Genomic DNA, 12,712 nt, shown 5'->3' on the forward strand with positions numbered 1-12,712 from the left:
ACTCTTGTGTCTTCTCTTCCTGCTTTGGTTCGATCTTGAATAATTTATCCAAAGACTGTTGGACTGACTCTCTTTTCTTCTGTGGATAAAGGTCTTTGTAACGGTTAATGGCATCAGCCACCAGCTCAGCAAGCTGGGAACTGCAGTCTCTCTTCGGATCATCCTCACTGAAAATATCTCGATTGCTTCTTTAATAAGCTGAAAAGTCTCTGACATTCACGTTGTTGTTGACATTTGCTGGAGTGGTGTTTCAACATGAAGTTTATTCATCAGCTCACTGTGATTCGAGGTCCATTACATCTTCTTTTGACAAATCTTCTCCATGTGATGCAAGCAATTTCTCGACAGCTCATATCTCAAAATTGAATGTTGCAATGTCTCGACTGAAAAGCAGAACGTTGTGACTTAAAGAAAATCTTTGTTCTCTACATCATCAAAGGCGTTAAAGTGGAACAACATCGACAGGAGAAACGTTATCTGGGGCTGACTTGGAAAAAATGTACTTTTTGCTTTTTAATATATTTTTCTCTGAATTATGCATAGTTCATAGCAACAATAGTGATAATAAATATAACTGCAAGCAGTGATGCCGGGGCCCAAGCAGACCCTTTCAATGACGATGCCATTACTTCCGGTTGGCCCAAAATGATGTCTATTCTTTAAAGTTCACAATAATGCCACTCCCAGGTGTCTGGAGCACTTGGTTCAGAAGATATGGCCACTTTGATTGATGACGTCACTTCCGGTTGTGTTAAAATTAGCCTGTTCTGACAAGGTAGAAAATGGTGCAACTTTGAGATATTACCCACTACCAATTGGTTGTTATCTCCATTTGTGGATTTTAGGAGGTGGAAGGGAGTTCTCCCAGAACTCAAAATCTCCACCTCCTATAATTTGGTAAAGGATCATTATTCATGAACCAAACTGTTGAAGTTTTGTTCTCATAGCCTCGTTCCAAGGCTCTTTTCAGAATCTTCACTGAACCTAGCTCTGACAGCCTCCACTTGTAGCTCGTTTGGTGATATTCCCTAAAATGATTTTTAAGTACTCAGTAAGGGTTTTCTTCATCATTCCTGTCGCTCCAACTATCACTGGAATAATTTCAGCTTTCTTCAATTACCAAGTCCTCTTGGCCTCATTTTTCAGATCCTGGTATTTGATCATTTTATAATTTCAGTGGCATTTAGTCCAAAGTCATTGGGAACTGAAACCTCAATCAAGAATGCCGACTTTTCCTTTTTGTGGTTGAGCACCATGTCCGGACACAGTGCTTTGTTTGCAATGTTCACACTTGACGGGATCATCTTGTCATACGTGAGCATTACATGTTCATTTTCAAAGATTGGACTTGGTTTGTGCTTCCATGATTGTTCTGGGACTGGGATGTTGAAATGTTTACAGATGTGCCAGTGGATTGCTCTACAGAAGCTGCCATGTCTTTCTATGTACGGCTGTTCTGACATGAGTTTTTAACATCCCAAAAGATGACTGGTACTTTCTGTTTCTTCCCCACAAAACCTGCACTTGTCCGATTGGTTTAATACCATCATTTTCTGATGGCATTAGTGTTGTGTCCTTGGTATTGGACATCGATGATGACTCATTCTCAATCCCAATTAATTTGACCTCTTCTTCGCCATTTTAAAGAGCCTTTCTTGTCGATCCCTGTTCTGTCAAGCTTTTTAAATAATCTTCCTGCTCTATTGTCATTCTCTCATTTGCCAGAATATATCTGATGATATTTATTTTTGTAATGGTCCTTTTTTTTTTTCTTTTCTTTGTAATCATTGGGGCTGTGTTTGTTTCTGTTTCGTTTTCCTGTGTTGTATCTGTAATTTGCACCTGTTTTTTGAAGTTTGTTGCTCAATGGATTAATGATCCCTTTTCTGGTCTGTTGTCTTTGGTTGTGTGTTCCAGTATTATGGCATCCCTGGTGGCCATTTTGTTTTTGTATCGGCTTCTTTTAATCAAACTATAGTTCCAATTGGTAAGTGATCACATATTTTAAGTTTCCCATTGATCGGTTCAGCCGTTTCAAAGAAGATTAACTTAAAAGGTTTTTGCTTTGATCCATTATGGCTGCCAGACCACGTGACCAATGACATTCTTTTATCAAACTATAGTTCCCATGTGTAGTAGATTACATATTTTAAGTTTTGTATTGATTGGTTGAGTGGTTTCAGAGAAGAATTTTAATGGTTTTGCTTTGATCCAATATGGTTACCACACCACGTGACCGATGACATAATTGTTAAACTTTTTCCCATGGGGAATCAATCAAATAATTATAGTTTCATATTGATTGGTTGAACGGTTTCGGAGAAGAAGAATTTTAAACGTTTTTGCTTCGATCCAAATTTAAATCCAAACTATAGTTCCCATGTGTAGTAGATTACATATTTATAGTTTCGCATCGATTGGTTAAGCAGTTTCAGAGAAGGAGCATATGGAATAATAATATATTCCATATACAACATCACTCTCCAGCAGTGCAGCTCCCACAAATTCCTTGGAGTGCTCATAAGTAATGACTTTTTAAACGGACAATTCATATTGATGCAATCTCAAGGAAGGGAAACCATCAACTGGGATTTCTTCGCCACGACACGAAAGAGCACCCCCCCTCCCCCCACGTCCTTCTGGGAAGCTGCCGACAAGTCAGACTTCGTGTGGAATACTGTTTAAGTGCTTGGGACGCCCCAATCCAAATCGGACATCTAGAGATTGGAGAATCCAACATTGAGGGGCCAGGTTTGTCTACAATGACTGACTACCGCAAGACAAGCAGTGTTTCCAGCATATTCACGACTTGGAACGGCAATGTCTTTCCTTGAGGCGTACTGCCAGCAGACTTACAATGGTTTATAAGATCTTACAGTGGCTTACAATGGTTATCTCTGCAAGTGCTTTCTTTAACACACAAAAACAGAAACGTCATAATGTGACCCTTCAACACTATTAACCAATGTTCAACGTTCCTTACCCGATTGGAACAACATTTTTGCTAGTGTCGTAAGTATTGACACCCGAGAACAACTCCAGAATCATCTGAATAAATACATTAACAACATGACTTTGGACTCGCACTCATCTAGATACACACGTACACAAAATGATCATCTTCGTGATTGGCTGGAAGAGCCCTTTGAAGATTATCCAAAGAAGGGTTCCAGCCCAGATGGCTTGGTCCCATAGTAATAATAATTATAATAATAATAATATGTGCCTTACTATCAGGAGCATCTTCATAATCTATATAATAAAAGTGAAAAACATGATGTTTGTATGTCATCAACCTCGATGAATAAGGCACCACCTAGTGGTGGTGGCAGAGGGTGGTACAAGTCAGCTGTGAAGATGACTTTCAATTCTGCACTGTATGCGTTGCATTGTGAAAGTACTTTATTGACCCCCACTGGAGGGAGGGGCATTACTCTCGCATAGGGAGTGGGTGTTTCATTTGGGTACCGTCCAGGGACGTCCTACCTCTTGCACGTAAGCACATCAAGTCCATCCAGCAGGTTTTATTGCAAGACAGCATATACTTTATTCAGCAGATAATTCACATACAAAAATCCACTGGGGGGTGGGTAAACTGCTTGTTGTACAAGTGATTTAAATTATATGACCTGGCTGGTCAGTCCTAACTCTCTACTGACAAAGCAATCCTAAAATCCAAAATACATGGTGATTCTACAGGGTGGCCTGAAAATTGCTTTACCCCTGTTAAATGTCTCACACCTCCTCCCTCCCCCACCATGATATGTGGCAACACTGACTCAGGAGAATGAAGGAGCTCATAAAGATACGATGACTGATTAATTATTGAAAGTACTGCACAATAAAATCTGTACAGTAAGGTATATTAAAAGAGTTTAAGAATGAATGCTTTATGGGGAGGGGTAGAAAGAGACTTCCAGGCTAACCTCTGGTCAAAGTTACACTTGTTACTTCTGCAACTGAAGGTGGACGGAGGTTACGTATTCACCCCTGTTTGTCTGTCTGTCTGTGAGCAGGATATTTGAAAAAGTTTTTGGACAGATTCAGATGAAACATTGTGGACACGTTGGGTGTGTGATAAGGACAAATTGATTATATTTGAGTGAGAATCCAGAACCAAATCCGGATACAGTAATCCCTCGCTTTACAGAAGGGTTACGTTCCACAAATTCCTTCAGTAAAGTGAATTTCCATAAATCGAAACCAATTCTCCCATACACTCCCATTATATAAGTGGAGATCGGTTTTTACGGAACAAAATCTTAGCTCGAGAATGTAACAAATATGCACACTTAATAATGCAACAAAGTTTATTCCAATACTCCGTACATTACTTTAAACTCTTAACTATTACAGTAATACTATGTATGTGCACTATAATTGAGATCAAATAATAATCCAAACATTCAGGATGTGCTCCATTTTTTTTTCCATCACGTCAATTCAATGCCACAATAACTTTTTAGCACTTAGAGGTGTTGGAGTTAGGGGCCGTTGCTCAAATCATCGTTAAATTTAATGATCGATTAGGCTTAATCGATCATTAAATCCCTTAACGATAGATTAGCAAATGACAGGATTTAACAGTGTTGCTCAAAGCTTAAGAGGGATTTAATCAATCGTTAAAGTTAACGATAGCTTTGAGCAACAGCATTAAACCTATCGTTAATTTAATGATAGGTTTATTCGATCGTTAGGCTAATGATAGGTTTAACGATGCTTTGAGCAACCGGGCCAGGGTTAGCTGTTAGGGAGCGAAATCCCAACTGTGAAAGTTCCCTCTGGGAGCAGGTGGAAGGGAATGCGAGGGGGTGGGGGGAGATGGTGAGTAGGGGTGGGTTCTCTATATAAACCATCCATACATCATTTTATAGCTAGGATACGCATGTATCCAATGATAACATTTAATAGTGTGAAAAAGCGAAACTTTAAAATTATTCACTTTGCGGATCGTATTGTGTATTTATTACTTGCAAAATCGACGATTTTTCAAGAATACTGGTAAGCCGATTTTGCTATTCTGTCTGTCTGTCTGTTTGTCTGCTTATCTGTCTGTTGCCTCCTGGTCACAATTTTAAACCGATCTTCACAAAACTTCACCACATGGTAGAGTTTGTCATAAGGAAGAAGCCTATTGTTTTTGAGGTCGAACTCTCGACATAGGCCAAAGGTCAACAACTTAGGTGAGATTTCTAAATTCCTCAATTTTCATCTGATTGACTTGATATTTGAAGAGGATATATATTTCAGGTCACTGAATTCAACCACCAATTATTTTGGAGGTCCACATTGGCCGAAAGGTCAACCTAGGTCGAATTTCTAAAATTGTCAATTTTCATCTGATTCACTTGAAATTTGAAGATAAGAGAAGTTGCATATTTTGTCATTGAGTTCAACCACCGATTATTTTTGAGGTCAAATTTGTTTTTGGGATTTTGCAAGTATTTTGCAATAAAGACATTGCCATTCCAAGTCGTGAATATTAGCTCTGCATGACGTCGTCTTGTTTAATTATTCATGATATAGAGAATCATTAATACTTCAAAAATTCTCCAACTTAAACCCAGATGGTGACATTTTGTTTAAACATGAGTTCTGATTGTGAACTGTAATATCAAATGTCGAAAATCCTTATGGTAATTCGAATACAGTACGTATGTACATCTCGCCTCCAAAGGTTTACATTCAGTACAAACTAGTTGTAAAATATGACCTGAGGACACCTAAAATCAGCAAGTTGACTTGAAGTGCATTTTTATATACTTTGCCCTCAGGTCATGTGGTGTATGCAAAATTATGAAGAGAGAAAAAAAACCTGTTTTTAAACTTAAATTCCTGTTGTAGTGAATTTTGCTTTCCATTATATGACTTCTTGTCACAACTTCTTCGTTTCCGTAAGATGAATTTCCGTAATATGGGGGATTACCGTACTAGAGTTTTTAAAGGGATTCTTCACATTTGAGAGATAGGGCCAAAACGATATACTGTATCACAAAATATATCAAAAAGTAGTGGACGAGTTACGACAAAACTTGGTGGACGAGTTGGGTAGCCGACAAGAACAAGCTGATTCGATTTTGGTTCATGTCCGGATCCAGATCCAACCTATCAGTCAGATACAAAACATAAACTGTTCATCCTGGAGGAGGTATACACTCTACTGAGTGTTGTTTTAGTTAATTAGCAGTTTGCAGATCATGTTTATGAGGGAGGGTCATGTTTGATGGAGACTTTTATTGAAGAACTTAAAATAAAAAAAGTCAATGCTGAAATTTAGTGCAATAATATTGTCCACTTTGAGCAAGTTGTACAGGAACCCCCTGAGTGTCGTCGTCGTCGTCGTCGTCGTCATCACCATCATCCCGTTTCCATGCTTGCATGTGGAAGCCGTGGTTCATCTAATGGCTGCTTTCCAGGCTGCATGATCGCTTGCTAGCCCTCTTGTTAGGCCTTTAACTCTAACTCTAAAAAAGTATCGAGCATGGTTTTCATGGTATGGCACTGGCAAGTGAGCATGGCAGGTTGTGAAACTGCATTCAATAAATCTGGTAATTGTGGGCCAACCTCAGAAAAAATGATCAAGAAAGCTATCAGATTGTCGTATAAAACCCAACTGGCTCACTAACCTCCCTCAAGGGGGGACCTTTGTGTTCATGAGAATCAGTCCCCTACCTGGTCTGGCCTTCACATGACTCAAGTCCCACACTACTGTGGGTGATTCTTACTTTCCCTCTGAAGTGGCCGAGCAAGCCACTCAGTTGTATGAAAGAAAAATACCAATTAAAAAAACGAGACAAACTTTTCATATGTGACCTAAGCATCAAATCAGGACATGACGAAGACAAAACCAACCCAGCAGACTCTGCAAAGTTCTCCTCACTACCATCTGTGGATTGGTAATGCCAAAGTTGGGAGACTTGCACCATATACAGTGCCTATAGAAAGTCTAAACCCCCTTTCATATTTTTCACCTTTGGTTACGTTGTAGCTGGGAATTAAGTTGCGTTAAATCAGACTTTTTCCACCTTTGTTTACACATCGTAACCTGCAACTTCCAAGTGAAAAAGAAATTCTACAAATTTCAGAAAATTAGTTAAAAATACAAAACTAGAATATCTTGGTTGGATAAGTGTCCACCCCAATGAGTTAATACTTGGTGCAAGCACCTTTGACAGCAATTACAGCTGTGAGTCGGTTACGATAGGTCTCTACCAACTTTGCACACCTTGATTGGGCAATATTTGCCCATTATTCTGTACAAAACTGTTCAAGCTCAGTCAAGTTGCGTGGGGAGTGTTGATGGACAGCAATCTTCAAATCATGCCACAGATTTTCCATTGGATTTAGGTTGGGGCTCTGAATGGGCCACTCAAGGACATTTATCCTTTTGTTCCTTAGCCACTCCAGTGTGGCCTTGGCTGTGTGCTTCAGGTCATTGCCGTGCTGAAAGGTGAACTTCTGACCCAATTTCAGCTTCCATTTTCCCTTGTATCCTGACAAGTGCCCCAGTCCTTGCTTATGACAAACATCCCCATAACATGATGTTGCCATTGCCATGCTTCACAGTAGGGATGGTGTTTTTTGGGTGATGTGCTGTGTTTGGTTTAGGCCAAACGTAATGTTTTGCATTTAGGCAAAAAGTTCCATCTAGGTTTCGTCAGACCACAGAACTTTTTGCCACATGGCTTCAGAATCTCTAGAGTGGTTTTATGCATACCTCAAATGGGACTCGAGGTGGGCTTTTTTGAGTAATGGCTTCCTTCTTGCCACCCTACCGTACAGGCCAGACTTGAGGAGTGCTTGGGATATTGTTGTCACATGCACACAGTAACCAGTCTTTGCCATAAAGGCCTGTAGCTCTTTCAAAGTTGCTATTGGCCTCTTGGTGGCCTCTCTGATCAGTCTCCTCCTGTTTAGTCATCCATTTTGGAGGGACGGCCTGATCTCGGTAGGGTCTTGGTGGTACCATACGCCTTCCACTTCTTAATGGTAATCTTGACTGTACTCCAAGGGATATTCAAGGCCTTTGAAATATTTGTACCCATCCCTTGATCTGTGCCTTTCCACAATTTTATCCTGCCTGCAAAACACATTTCTTTTGAAAGCTCCTTGGTGCTCATAGTTGTCCTTCCTGTGAAATGCACTACCCTGCAGAGGAAACCTACAGGAACAGCTGAATTTATTCTGAAATAATCAGAATCATGACAATTTAACACAGGTGGAGGCCAATTAACTTGGTGTGTGATTTTGAAGGTGATCGTTTACACCTGAGCTAATTTACAATTGCTGTTATCAGGGGGTGGATACTTATTCAACCAAGATATTCTAGCTTTGTGTTTTCAATTAATTTTCGGAAATTTGTAGAATTTTTTTTCTCATGTGGAAGTTGTAGGTTTACGACGTGTAAATAAAGGTGGAAAAAGTCTGATTTAATGCAATTGAATTCCAGGCTGTAAGGCAGCAAAAGGTGAATTTTTTTAAGAGAATGTAGACTTTCTATAAGCACTGTATACCTTCAGATGCTTTATCAGTGATCTTTCTTCCATCATTAGGGCAGAGGTGGGGTTCTTCACTGATGATGAACTCTGGATCCCAGGTGAAGAAAGACTTGAATAATATCCATATTGAGCAGATTTGTGTCTCTGAGAATCGGTCAGAGCCTCGGCATTCTTCATTGAATTGTGCATTTCCGGATATTTTCTGCCACTTACAAGGTACAAGTCTGGAGTGTGCCGGAATACTCTCCATTTTCCTGGATGGGCTCAGTCAGGACAACACTTAAGGAGCTTGACATCACCCAGGATGAAGCATTCTGCATGATTCAGGCCATCATCCACTAACTCAAACACTAATCCCCTTCGTCATTGGCATTCCATGACTGCAGAGTGCACTGTTTATAGGATGCCTGAGACATCTATCCAAGTCCACTTCTGCAGCATCTTCCAAACCCATGAATTCCACTATCACAGACAGGGGCAGCATGTTTCTGGGAGTAGCACCACCTCCATATTCCTTCAAGATCCTCGACCTATTTAAATTTTTCAAAAGTCACACTATCCAGACTTGGACATATATTATAGTTCCTTTGGGCCTGGCAGGATAGCCTCGAAGTATGCACACTCATTTATTGCGGTCTAGTGTGGGTTTGAATCTCAGCCCAGTTTTCAACTGTTATCCTGGTGTTTTGTAGGCAGGTCGACACATCATTGTGTGTGCCATCCTTCGGATGGATGGTAAGCTAGGTGTACCATCTGCTAGCATTAGTCATTTGTTTAAAGATCACATGGTGTCCTTTATGTGAAGAGGAAGTGATCTATCACCAGAACTCTCGCAAATTCCAAATTCCTACTCCAACCTTCAGGGGGCATAGCATCAGTGGAAAAGCACCCCCTCTCCTCCCCCACCTCCCAACTCACCAATGATCACCATTCCTTAATTGTTGCTGGGTCAAATTATTGGAACCCCCGATCTAACAACATTGTGCATACACCATCACCACCCAAACTGCAGCAATTCTTTAAAAGTGGTCCATATTTGTGCTGCATGTCATAAAGACTTGCTCTTCTGCTCTTGCATTTCTCTTTCTGCTCTATTCACCCTATAATTTGCTTTAAGGTATCTTTCATCTGCTTATAAGTCAGCCAACATCACAGCATTTTATAAATATGGTGCAAAAACTGATCCCCTTAACTACACGCCTATCTGTTTACTTCCAGTCATTACCAAGGTCGTCAGCTCCATCATCACAGTTAACATCAAATCGATCCTTCCTTTTATACAACGGCCTCTTCTCAGATCATCAATTCGGATTCAGGCCTTGTCACTCTACTTTGGACATGCTGCTTCTGCTCTCTCAACAATGGATGGAGGCCATCAATGTCAGACATGAGATCATGGCTGTCTCTCTCGAGTCCAGACATATTTGAAGCTTCATTACCGATCTCTTGGACTCTCCAGAAAATCCTTTATCTCTTTGCTGATGACTCCACCTTCTGCTGTAACATCCCATGTCCTGCAGATAGGCAGGCAGCAGCCTATTCGCTCCCTGCAGACCTTGGGAGAATTATAAGCTGGTCAACCACTTGGAATATATCTCTCAATTCTGACAAGTCTCACACTATCAGTGTCTCACTTAAAGGACCGTCTGGCAAACCCTCCCATCTACTTTCTTAACAATCCTCTTGAAGAAGTTCAGTCACTCGAATGCTTGGGCCTTACTATCAGCCATGGTCTTTCTTTGGCAAACCACATTTCTAAGCTCGCCTCCAAAGTCAGCAATCTCCATTGTGCAAAATCCTTCCTTGGCGCACCTGAACTCTTATCCACCTACAAGGCCTTCCTTCATTCACTGCTTGATGAAGTACTGCTCTCCCCTCTTGACATCAACTTGACACTGTGGAAAACAAGGCCATCATGAACATTAGGATCTCCTGCTTTTTTTTTCTTTTATTTTCCCCACCTGTGAAACCAGCTTCCACACACTCTTCAATCTCATTCTTCCATCCAGGACTTAAAGATAGCTGTTCACTGCCATCTCAGATCATGCCCCCATTCAAAACCGTGATCTTTTCTACCCCGTTCACCCTCCCCAAACCCATCTCATTCCAAGTTTTTCCTGACTGAGAAGTTGGCCTGCATCCATATCATCCTCCCCTTGCCCTCATTCTTCCCCACATCCCATATTTCTCCAAGTCTGCCTCTATTTTGCCCCTCATTCCTGCTGTTGTGGTTCCCCTTTCTTTCTACTGTTCCTTTTGTTATGTTACATCCTGATCCATTTTATGTTCGAGCTCTTCCACGAGCTTTGATATTGAGTGCAAAAAAAAAACCTCTACCTTCTTCAGGTAATTAGGAATGGACAATAACTGTTGGCCTTGTCGATGACGCCTGTATCTCGGACATAAAAAGTGGCATAAGCACTTGTCAATGCATTCTGAGAAAAACCAGGATTGCAGCAAATATAGTCACATGCAATACCTATAGACTTGAATTGTATTATTCATTATATTTGTTGTGAAAGACGAGATGAAATCAGCTGAAATTCAAAGGATAGTGCAGGCCTACAATTTGGAGATTTGTGTTGATGAATTCCTCTGTTCTTTGTTTTTTAACTTTCTCGAATAAAAGGTCTCCTTCAACTGTGCGCGTGCATGCACACACGCACGCACGATGTATATATAATATGTATCTCATATATATATATATATATATATATATATATATATATATATATATATATATATATATATATATATATAAGCTCTTTCTCACCACTGAATGATTCACTGACTGATATTAAAGATCAGTACCTTCTGGGTGATGTAGAAAGCTGAAATTTTGTATGCCAATGGGCATCGAAGCTAGTGAGTACACCGGTGAAATTCTCAGAATCGTCAGGCAATATCGATAAATGAAAATATAAATAAATGAAAATAAATAATTGAAAAAAATGTGGGTGAGCAATCTGAAACAACCCTGATTACCTGAAGAAGGTAGAGGTTTTTTTGCACTCAATATCAAAGCTCGTGGAAGAGCTCGAACATAAAATGGATCAGGATGCACACTAATTTTGTGTGCCAATGGACATAGAAGCCGATGCACCGGGAAAAAATCACAGAATTGCCATACAACATTCATACATGAAAATATAGAAAATAAATGAAAAAATGCAGGTGAGCGACCCGAGAGAATAGGGAAGCATGGTAATTTTGTGTGCTGATCGACATCGAACCAAATACACTGGGAGAAAATCACAGAATCATCATACAACATTCATACATGAAAATATAAATAAAAAATAGAAAAAAAAAAACGAAAAATGCAGGTGAGCAACCTGAGACAATAGGGAAGGATGGTAATTTTGTGTGCCGATGAATATTGGAGCCAATACACTGGGAAAAAATCACAGAATCATCGTATAACATTCATGTATGAAAATATCAATCAATAAATAAACCGATGAAAAATCAAATTCAGGTGAGCGACCCGAGATAATGGGGGGGGGGGGGATCAAGGTTTGTATGCTTTCACAATGTGTAAGCACACCCCGAAAATGTATATATATGTATATATATATATGTATATATATATATATATATGTATATATATATATATATATATATATATATATATATATATATATATATATATATATATATATATATATATATACATGTATCCCTGTGTGTCGTAAGAGGCGACCAGGGTTGCGTCAGGAAGGGCGTCCGGCGTAAAAACCTATGCCAAATCATTATGCGGACAACAAAACGAATTTCCATACCGGATCGGTCGAGGCCCGGGTTACCAACGACCGCCACCGGTACCGGTGGTCAGCAGGGTACCAGTGGAAATTGTGCTACTGCTGGGCGAAGGAGGAGAAGGAGACGGGGAAGGCGAGTCTGGAGGCAGTGGGAGAGGGGGAAGGGTAGAAGTGTGGAGGTGAGAGTTGGAACTCTGAATGTTGGGACGATGACTGGCAAAGGGCGAGAGTTGGCTGATATGATCGGGAGAAGGATGTTGAAGATGGAGCCGCCAGGCAGGAGGAGAAGAGGAAGGCCAAATAAGAGGTTCATGGATACGGTGAGGGCAGACATGCGCATGGTTGGAGTGTCAATGGAAGATGTGGAGGATAGAGCGAAATGGAGACGGTTGATCCGCTGTGGCGACCCCTTACGGGAGCAAGCCGAAAGAGGAAGAAGAAGAAGATATATAA

At 40.4% G+C, this 12,712-nt stretch overlaps 1 protein-coding gene across 1 annotated transcript in view; it reads left to right on the top strand.

The window, feature by feature from the left end:
* Positions 1-12,712, top strand: part of LOC147029990 (villin-1-like) — a 196,541-nt gene that overhangs the window by 61,501 nt on the left and 122,328 nt on the right. The window lies entirely within an intron of this gene.

This window comes from Eptatretus burgeri, chromosome 3, assembly GCF_056783735.1.
Source record: "Eptatretus burgeri isolate ZD-2024b chromosome 3, Ebu_testis_v1, whole genome shotgun sequence".
Lineage (NCBI taxonomy): Eukaryota > Metazoa > Chordata > Myxini > Myxiniformes > Myxinidae > Eptatretus > Eptatretus burgeri.